Raw genomic sequence first — 10,727 nt, 5'->3', positions numbered from 1 at the left:
TTTGGTTTTTCTAATTGGGATAGGAGCCACGATGAAAATAAGAGGAGGAGGGAGGCAGAGAGGAGGAGGGAGATTCCAAGTTGCTGCACTGGACCTCGGTTGTCTTCAGCCTTGCTCTTCAGGCTGGGCCTTAATTTTGTTCTGGGTTTGGATCATGTCTGAGAAGGAGGAAGAGCTTCTCAGGCTGTTTTCCTCTCTCTCTTTCTTTCTTTCCTTCCCCCTCCTCTCCACCAGAAGTTAATTTCCATGGCACTTTTCTCCCCTCCACACAAAGGTGATTCCCCTATCTCTCCTGCCTGTGCAATTTCATGACACCCAAGGCATTATTGGAGAGAGTCCAGCAGAGGGCAATGAAAATGATGAGGGGACTGGGGAACATGACTTACGAGGACAGGATGAGGGAACTGGGCTTATTTAATATGGAGAAGAGAAGACTGAGAGGGGATTTAATAGAAGCCTTTAACTACCTGAAGAGGGGTTTGAAAGAGGATGGAGCTGGGCTGTTCTCAGTGGCAGCACATGACAGAACAAGGAGCAATGGTCTCAGCAAGGGAAGTTTAGCTGAGGAAAAACTTTGAGGAAAAACTCTGTCACGAGGAGGGTACTCAAGCACTGGAACAGGCTAGCCAGAGGCGGTGGAATCTCTATCCTTGGAGGTTTTTAAGACCCAGCTAGACAAAGCCCTGGCTGGGATGATCTAGTTGGGGGCAGTCCTGTTTTGAGCAGGACATTGCACTAAATGACCTGAGGTTTCTTCCAACCCTCATTTTCTAGGATTTTATGATTATTCACCCTGCTTCTACTCCAGTGCAGTGAGAGGGATAGTCCCCCACTGGTTTCCAGCAGTAGACTGTCTGTCTGAAGCAGGGATTCTCAACTTGGAGAGGGTAGGGGGCACAGCCCCCTGTGGGCCCTTGAGATCCCTTCCAGGGAGTGCCATGCAGTGTCAGCACTGGGAGGTAGGCAAACGTGCTTCACAAGATCAACCCAGAGATTTCAAATAGGAATCCACGATGTCAAAAGCATTCTTCCCCACTGCAGGCTTCCTGAGCTCTCTGCAAGAGAAGAATGGTTCTGGTGGTTTTCTGTAGTCGAGAAACAGGTGAAAACAAAGAGCTGGCATTTTCTGAGGGGTGCCTGGAGTCTAACAAGGGGTGCCTTGAGTTTGCCAAGGGGTGCCTCCAGTCTAAAAGGTTGAGAACCATTGGTCTAAAGGGAGGAGAAGTAATAAAGGTCCAAGCTAGGACTGAGACTCTCTTCATGAGCATATCAAGTTGTGTGAGATGACCCCCAAGCACAGGTCCCATGATAAATGGCCAACTGCCATTTAAATCTTACTTGATCTGCACCTTGAGGGCTCCTATACACATGCAGGGAAGCTGCTCCAATGCACTGTAATTACAGTGCTCCAGAGCAGACTTGATTAATCGAGTCTGCTGGAGCATGGTAATTACTGCTTTCCAGCAGACTCCAGTGTCACGTGTATCAGCATCCCCACGCTGAAAAATGGCAGCAGGGCACTTAGTCCAAGATGCCATGCCGCCATTTTTCAGCACAGGAACATTGATGCATGTGATGTTCCAGGAGCTTCTAATTAGCATGGCTCCCAGAGCTGCACTAATTAAACACCCTCCCCTCCAATTGTGTATAAACACCCTGAGATAGACGGGGTGGTGTAGCAGATCTTGCCCTGGCCCTGTGATGTGGGATGAATTTCACCCCAAATGCTTACTGTGTCATTTAGGATGCAGACAGAAGAGCAGATCATAGTACTTTGCAGGAAGCGCTATCAGTTGCAATAATCAGCTGCACATAACACAAGTTCACTGTTGGGTGTGGGAGTTGGGGATTCTAGCTACTTGCTGCCAGCCTGCAGACCAGTTTCCATAGCAATGCCATTCTCCACTCCCAATACCTACACTGTATTCAGAATGGGAGGGGGGGAGAGACAAGAGGAAACTTGTTCTTGGGAACCCCCAGCCAGTGCTGGGGGGGTGGGGTGGGGTGGGTGGACTCAAGCACCCCCACCTCGGGAGGGGGTGCTCCAATCCATCTGCCTCCAGCACCGGCTGAAAACCCACCAGACCAAACTCCCTCCACTCCCTTTCCCCCCCCCCCTTGTGAAAACCGCATCAGGCTGATAGCTCTGCAGATACAAGTTACAAAACATGCTCCATTTTGGAGCATACTCTTCTGAACCCTTATGCAATCACAGGATTGGGCCCTTTTAAAGTGGTCTGCAGCAGTGCACTTTTGTTTGGCCATAGCTATGAACTGCTTTCTGGGACCAGATCAGCCAAAAATTGTCACTTCTGTCTGCACCCTTACTGGAGATCTCTGCAATACCTCAGCAAGCTGGGGGTAAGAGGTGGGGAATGTGAGCTCTAACTTTGAATTGCCTTGCCATTTGCAGAATAGATACTGTATTTGCCATGGAAGAATCCTGTGGTTCCTCCAAGCCTTATTTCAGCTGGAAAAGAAAAAGCTAATTGATCTTTCCGACTCTGCTGAAGAGAATTCCCACATGGATGCTGTGCCTGCAAAATAGACAGAGTGCGCTAGAAGGTCTAAGGCAGGCAGCCATTTGTTTGTGAAACTTTCAGCAGGAGGAAGTTGAGTAAGAAACCACACAAAGGTCTGAAAACTATAAGATGAGCTGAGTGGTGCCAGTCTGTATTTAGCAAGTGACAACATACCCACAGCAAAGTGGAGGAGGAAGGGAAGGAGGGGGGTAAATCCATTCTCTGTTTTGGAAAATTACAGAAAAAAAGAAAAATATAGAACCACTAGAGCAAGAGAACAAATAGGTTTAGGTGGAATAAATTGATTTTGCTCATCTCCTAGAATTAAATCAGTGGGGACAAACGGCACCCTGGAGCAGAGGACCTCCACAAGTCCTATGCATTTATTAAATCCATTTTAAGCCCTAGGCTGTGTACGTAAACTAATGACATGCACTGAAAATCCTAGGGAAATAGCTGAGCAAAATAAATGATAAGTGATACACAGTGCCTGATGCTATGCAGGTCTAAAGACAAACAGTAGATACTTGCAAAAGAATAGCCTCACCCATTAGATAGGCCAGGCCTTCTGAGACCACAGATTTAATGCAAAACATTTTCACTTTTACCCTTCCCCTCACCTGCTCCATCTTGTCGTCCTCCCTGCCCCAGCATCTTGTCATAATCCTGGAGCTTACAGCCCAGGATAGAGGCTGGCTTTGTTTTACCTGCTTGTTCAGCACCTAGCACCCGACCTTATCCTCAAATGATATGCTTAGTTGCTACCATAACAAATTAAGACAACAATAAAAATAGTGTTTGTTCCTAAGCAGTGTCCACAAAGATTGCCTCGTGGAACGGTTTTGCCTGTTAAAGGTGATCAGGTACTGGGGTGGTGATGAGTATATAGTCTAAATGCTCAAACACTCAGGCACATTTGTGCCAGCAAAATGAGTAATTGTGCATGTAAGGATGAATGGTGTTTGTACTTACTGATATTGGACCTTCAGATGCATTTTATGCAGGCATAACAGCTGCTCATGCACAAGCTGGAGGGCCTGTGTGTTAGCTTTATCTTTTGCAAGTGGGATTTTACAGCCAAGAGTTGCCCTCAGTTACACCCAGCCCCAAGACCTCACACATGGCTGCGTGTATGTACTTTTGCGCATGTGTTTCCCTAGAAGGGAAAGTTTAATCTTCTTAGTTTCATATTACATAATGGGAACGCGTGTTTTGCTTTTGCATTGAGATCCTACAATCTCTTCTTGATGCCAGATTACAGCGTATCATAAAGTGCTGATCAAACCTACCCAAGGTGAGTCACCCCTGGGCAGCAGGGTAGTGCACAACTTTCCTTCAGAGGGATCTAAGCAGTGCAGCATAGGCTTGGGGCTGCCTATACACTTTACCCAGATCTGAACCAGTTTAATACCATCCACAGTCCCCCTCTACACCCCAAAGTTTGATGGGCTCCAGTAAAGGACAAAAAGAAAAAGGAAGACTGACTTCATGAACAAACAGTAAGACTTGGAGCCTGTTTGTTTTTCAGTCTTGGAACCAGTGACTTGGACAGATAAGGCAAAAAAAAATAAATAAAAGGTCAACCAGTTGTCTCTGAAACAATCAAAAGTCTGATTGCACAATCCAGGCGATCAAACAATTCTCATTCAAGTTAATGGCACTCAGGATCAGGCTGTGCTCCACTTCTTCCTCACCAGATAGCGTGATAGACAGATGCACTTTCCTGGTCCCTGGTTTTGCTCACTTGGGCCCAAACCTGTGAGGTGCTGGTCAGCACCCAATGATGCAGGTGGCTGCCTGATGGTATTTACCAGAGCTCTTTGGACTTCACTAGGCATGTATTTGAAACTATGGGCACTTAAATACCTTAAAATATCTGGCCCATAACTCTCATTAAATACTCATAGTTTGCCTTGCCATCAGTGGGAGTGGATGGCACTCAGTATCCCACCAGATGTGGTCCTTTCTCCACTGGCTCTAATGTTTCATCAGAAATGTTTCCTATCCATCTTTCTGTCTGATTAACACCCACACATGAGCAAACATATCCTGTCTGGTCTTGACCATACAAAATAAAGTCAGAGAGAACCTCATTATCCCATTCCCATTTAAACCAGACACGCTGAGCTTTCTATATATATATTAAAAAGCTTCCTTGTTTAGCAGTACTTGAGTTTTACACCCCCCGTAATCCATCTTGGCTCTTCCTCCCAAAGCAATGTCTGATTGGGGCCCTTTGTTCTTGATTTCTCAAGTGCTGATCTTACTAGCAGGCTGTTTTGTGATTAATCTGACTGATTGACTCTAGGCTGAGAAAAAGGCTGGAATAAATCATTCAGTCTAGCCCCTACTTTTTAGACAGTGGTTTGGGTAGTTGGTTGGTTATTTATTTATTTATTAATTAAAGTTGTCTTCAGAAGCTTCGGGTTTAAAAATAACTCAGAATAGCCCGGACCGGTTTCATCCCAAAGAGGTGAGAATCTTTATGGAAGTGTGTGGGTCCGAGGATGTAGCCAGGACTCAGAACTGGAAAGATTATGATCCCCTTGACTACATCTGTTATTCTTGAAAGAAATCTGGATACTCACTCACCTGCCTCCTACCATTCAGACATACCCCACAGCCAATATCAAGGCAAGGTTGAAGCAGAGAAACATTTTACTTGAAACTTTAGCAGAAAACTAATAGTGATTCACACAGAGGTACCTGGTTTCACACTTGAGTATGCACAGGAAGATGAAGTTTTCATGTGCCCAGCCTAGATATCAGTCTTTGAACATCAGTCCCAGTGAATCACTTTCATTGACTATTTACTATCGATCCCTTGAGCATTCCTGCCCCACTCATATCAGAGTCCTGCTGGAAGTTTAGATGGTGAATCAGGCCTTCCCAGAGGCACTGATATACACTTAACTGGTCTGGTGGGTTGGGATCTCAGTCCTTAGTATGGGCTCTGCTCAGAGTTAACTCCAAAGCAAATGTTAAGTTTTTTCTTAAGGTGGGTTTTTTGTTTGTTTGTTTGTTTGCTCTTCAAAAAACTATTTCTTGTTTTTTTCTATGTAAAATGGCAAGCTCTAAACAACATTTTTTTAATCTCCCAAAACAAAACTTTATAAAGCATTAACATACCAGGGTGATAGGTGCCTTATATAAACGGAGAGAGAGAGAGAAGAACCTAAATGATTCAAAGCTAAATCTGGGGCTTGTCTATCCTTGAAGTTCTTCATAATCAACCCTATGCAGACACACTCATTCCAGAGGCACAGTGGCAGCTTGCATGGCTGATCCCAAACAGAAATAAGGCACTTACATATTCTGTAATGCTAAGTGTCCAGATCTAGGGTTATTCAGGAAGAGCTGTAGTGCTTCAAATGCAGACCCTGCCTCATTCAGAAACAGCTATCAAGTACAAACCAGCCCTTACACAAATACATTGATGTAAAAAAAGGACAGCCCTTTCAGTCCTTCCACAGCTCAGCATATTTCTCAGCAACCTGCATGTATCAATAATCTCAGTCTAATTTTCTTTTCACTTGCCCTTGGGTAAAACAGGAGGTGCTTCAGAGAATCTCATGGAATCATAGGAGTGTAAAGCAGAATGACAGGAGAGGAGACGCAACACTTTTGATTCAAATGGAAAGCAGAACTAGCCACACTGTCTCCTGTGTCCCAGTGATGAAAACAAGACACACCTTCAACGTTCCATTATTTGATTTTGGTTGTCAGGCAGTTCCAGTAAACAGAGCCTGACAAAGAATCATTTTCCACTCTTTATTCTTTTGCCTGATGGGATCACCAGATTCCTTCATCTCAACCTAGCACTTCATTAACCTCTCCGGGCCCAGCCTTCAGCTGTGGTAAAGTAATGCAGCTTATATTCTCAGCTGGTGTAAATGAATTTACTATCCAGTTTATGCCGGCAGATACTCTAATCCTTGCTGTTGGTGCTTTTGTTAAATAGAGCTTTATTTTTATCTCTAACAGTTTGTTTTTCATGGCAACGTAAAATATCAACAACAACAACCAAACAACAAAGACTAGGAACTGGTGCATGTTGCAAATTAGTACCAGTCTAATAAAGAATCACAAGGCAAACAACAATAAAGAAAATGCCAATGACATTCCTGTGAAAAGCATTTCCAGGTAAAGAGCACTGAAGGAGAAATAAAAACTACTGTCAGATAGATTACTCACACTTTGAATTTAAAATTTGTTGAAGGAAAAAACCCCAGGGTTTTATCAAGCCTTATAATACTAGAAATATTTTCCTTCAAAAGATTAACATAAGAATAAACTATTTATTTGGATTTAAACTTTGTCCTATTGCAGCAAGGTGACAGGATGTGAAAGCCAGGAAGGGCGCTGATTAGAAAGTGACTACCTATGTAGTCATAAAAAGAGTAATCCTGGACACTTCAGTATTAATGCTTAGACCTCAACCCCTTTGCTTTGGTACTTTTTGCCATCTCCATTTTATGGGAGCTGTAAACAAAGCTCAGATGGGCAATGTGACTTACTTAGGGTCACCTCATGGGTCAGTGGTGAATTTGGGAATAGAACTCCATGCTCCTGTATCCCAGCCAGGCTTGCAAAAACTACAGGGAAAGTTTCTTAGTGAAAAAATAAACTCTTCCCATTGGAATTTAAAAACAAAACCATGGAAACATTTCCCTTGCTCTCAGGTTTTATAAAAAGCTATTTTAATGAATTTAAATTTGGGGTCAGATTTGACCTGCTGGTGTCCTTTTAAATAGTTGCACTGAGGCCACAGAAGACAACTATGGCAGAGCTAGGGTAAGGACCCAGGAGTTCCTAGCACCCACACTTGTGTTCAGGCCACTTGACCATCAGCTTTCTCTATTACTTCTGACTTTATTAACACTGGAGAATACACCACATGCAAGCTGCAACATGGTACCTTGACAAATACCCCAGGCATGACTGCTGTTTGAGTACACAGTCTGTGCGTTACCCTACCTGTGTCTGTCCCAAGGCAAACATCCTCCTTTTTAAAATCTTCTTCAGCTACAAAGCTTATGAGTCTATTTCTTTGGAAAAAAAGGGATCTTGTAGTATCATTCTTTCCAGTCAATTTCCACAGAACCTCCTTGAATGTATCACATTTCATGGAGACTTTCAGATGGTGCTTGAATTTCACAGCAGCTGGTGGAACAGAAAAAGGCTGATCAATGTTTGGTCAAGCAGCCTTATGTGTCTTGTTGCATTTCAGCCAAAGATCAGAGGGGAAGCAAAATAAATAGGGGGTAGAGAGCATATTATCTCATGGCCTGTGGGAAGAAGTGAGTAAGAAGGGTATTACCTGCAAACCTGGGTGCCTTGATGCTGTTTGGTGGCAGCAGCTGCAATACTTGGAGAGGCTACTCAGGGATCAGGAATAAGAGATGCTCTTGTAACATACCCCTTTGCTTTGTTTTGCAGTTCATATCACTACAAGAAGAGCGCAAGCCAGCAGGCTAATTCTGTAGCTCTTTTTGTATGAACTGTCCTATCAGCCATGTAGCCTGCTAGAATCCTTTTCAGTCTTCAGGCCCTGATTCAGCAAAGGGCTTAGCTGCCACAGCAGTATCTGCTATGTAAGGCCTAAGCGAGATTATTTGATGACGGACTGATAGATAGAACAAACAGGCGTCAGGATTAGTCGCCTAATCTTCAAACCTAAAAGAACCCTGTGATACTGTATTTTTAAAATGGATTCTCTTTTCTTGTATGGACAGATTGTCTAGCCTCTCTCCCAACTATATAATTGGTCCAGTAAAAGACACTAACAAACAAACCTCCCACATTCCCTGGACCATCCTGCCTGCAATAATACTGCAACCCTATTTCTAATGTCATTGAAGAATTCAACAGTGCAGCTCTTGCTTACAGCATTTGTTACTTGGGGCTTGGAAGTTAATTTGGATTCAGGTAGGATGTGAATCTAAAGTGCAATAGTTCTTTTTGACCAGCTTCATGTGTGGACACTTTTTGGGGGGAATACAGATGTCAGTGGAGACACAATAACACTTGCATTGTTTTCTGCATTACCAAACACTAATTCTTGCTTGGGGGTTTTATTACTTCCTTAGAAACTAAGGAGTGGTGATTTGAAACCAAAAGAGCCCGATTCCCTGGTGCCCTGTACATTGTGCGATCCTCTACACCAAAGCAAGATGAATGCTAAGTGCCAAACTAGATGATGTAAATGATGATGCACAATCAGAAAAGGGCCCAACCCTGGAACACATAGAATATTACACAGTCTTTGCCAGAGACTTTAAACATTCGTGGGAAAACTCATTAAAGTCTTCAAATACACAAAAGGTTTTTATAAAGACAAGTAGTGGTGACCAATTATTCTCTATGTCCACTGGAAACAGGACAAGAAGTTCAGGACTTAAATTACAAGGGAGGCTTAGGTTAGATATTAAGAACTTTCTATGTAAAGGGGTAGCAAAACATTGGAACAGATTACCTAGAAAGAGTATGTGGAATCATTGCCCTTATATGTTTTTAAGTGAGGGTATGATAAACATTTGCCTGGGTTGGTTTGTTAGGGATGACCCTGCCTTGAGCAGGGAGTTGGATTAGATGACCTCTCAAGGTCTCTTTCAGTCCTATTTTCTATAATTTTTTTTCTGATTCATGCTTAGTTATAAGTAAATATTTCATATTAGTCTGCAGTTGGGTATATGTGTCCCTCCCTTGATATGTACATATTACCACGACCTCATGCTTTCCCTAGCACATGTCATCATGTCTCCTTTTAAATGCCTCTCTGAAAGCTACATGTCTAAAATGTGTAGCATTGCATCCCTCTGCTGCCCCAGACTGCAGAAGGTATAAGGCTTGATCTACAATGAATGTTGTGTCAGTCAACGTACATTGGTGAGGAGAGTAGAAAAATCACTTCCTCACCAACAAAGCAATTCTGGCAAAAGGTCTAGTGTAGATGCTGTTGTAGCTTATTTTGTATAGAGAGCTCTTTTAAAACTCTCCTTGTCACAGGACTTCTTTCCTGGTATGATCTGCACCTTCATGAGGTTTGTTTATTGGTTTAAGTCAACAGGTACAGCTCTACAACCTTGTAAGTACAAACAGATGCTTTGCTTCCAAAACACTGCACAGATAGGCATGTTTCCTAAATTATAACTTACAGGCATCTTTCCATCTTAGCATCAACAGTATAATTTATAGGGCATTTTAAGCATGCAAACCTCCTGATAAAAGGGTAAATCTACCACCCTGTTCCCTGCATATTATGCAGGTGATGGAAAGAAGGAAAAAAACCCTTCATAATCTCTTCTCTTAGGGAATCGTTGGCATGGAGTAAGCCCTGTGAGGTCTGAACCTGTCTAGCTTTCTCCATTGCCACTCACAGTGGAGTGGACGGAGAAGGCTATATGCTGTCTAGTCTACTCCCAGCTGGAAGGCCACTGTTTGAGCTGGGACAAAACTGGGCCAAAGACCTAGGAGCTATCATTGGTCCTTGTGGTCTCTCTTCTACATTAAGTAGATCTCAGCTGCAGCAGATACATGCCATAATGCAGAGCAAGCCAAACAAAAAATTCTGCCCCATGGAAATCAGTGGAGATTGTGAAATTCATGGGAGCAGAACTGGTCCTTAATAGTCTGTTCATGAGATGCCCTGAGCTCTGTTACTTACATTGAGATCAGTGGGAGATACAGGTTCTCAGCAGCACAGGATTATGCACTCAACACACAAATAGATTCAATGTAGGACACACTAAGAGCCAGCGCAGACTCTCTGTGCTTATATTTATATTCTGTCAGTGTAAGTGAAATGCATTTTGGCTAAGGCTTATATATGGAAAATGTTTTCATTTAACTGATTGAACTCTTTATCAGTTCATTGCATTTCACCTTTTTTGCTGCAGTGGGATTTTATTTATGAACAGGTTTATTCCTTTAGGGGGGATTTGATGTATGAGGGTGTCACAGTGTTTCTCATTTCCTTTTCAAAAGCCCTTGGGTTAGATGAGCAATTAGTTGAAAACAGTTGACCATATGAGCAAAAACAGTTTTAATGCTTAACTGCAGGTCACATAACACTTGCCACTTGCATATCATCAACAGCATGGTGGGAGTTTCACTGCTCCAAAAGCATTGTAAACTGTGCCTCAAAGAGTTTACAAGGTAAATAGACAACATATACATCCAAGTGTCCAGGAGCAATGAAATTAG

Source organism: Alligator mississippiensis, chromosome 1 (genome assembly GCF_030867095.1).
Source record: "Alligator mississippiensis isolate rAllMis1 chromosome 1, rAllMis1, whole genome shotgun sequence".
NCBI classification, from domain to species: domain Eukaryota; kingdom Metazoa; phylum Chordata; order Crocodylia; family Alligatoridae; genus Alligator; species Alligator mississippiensis.
This window is presented reverse-complemented; position numbering follows the sequence as displayed.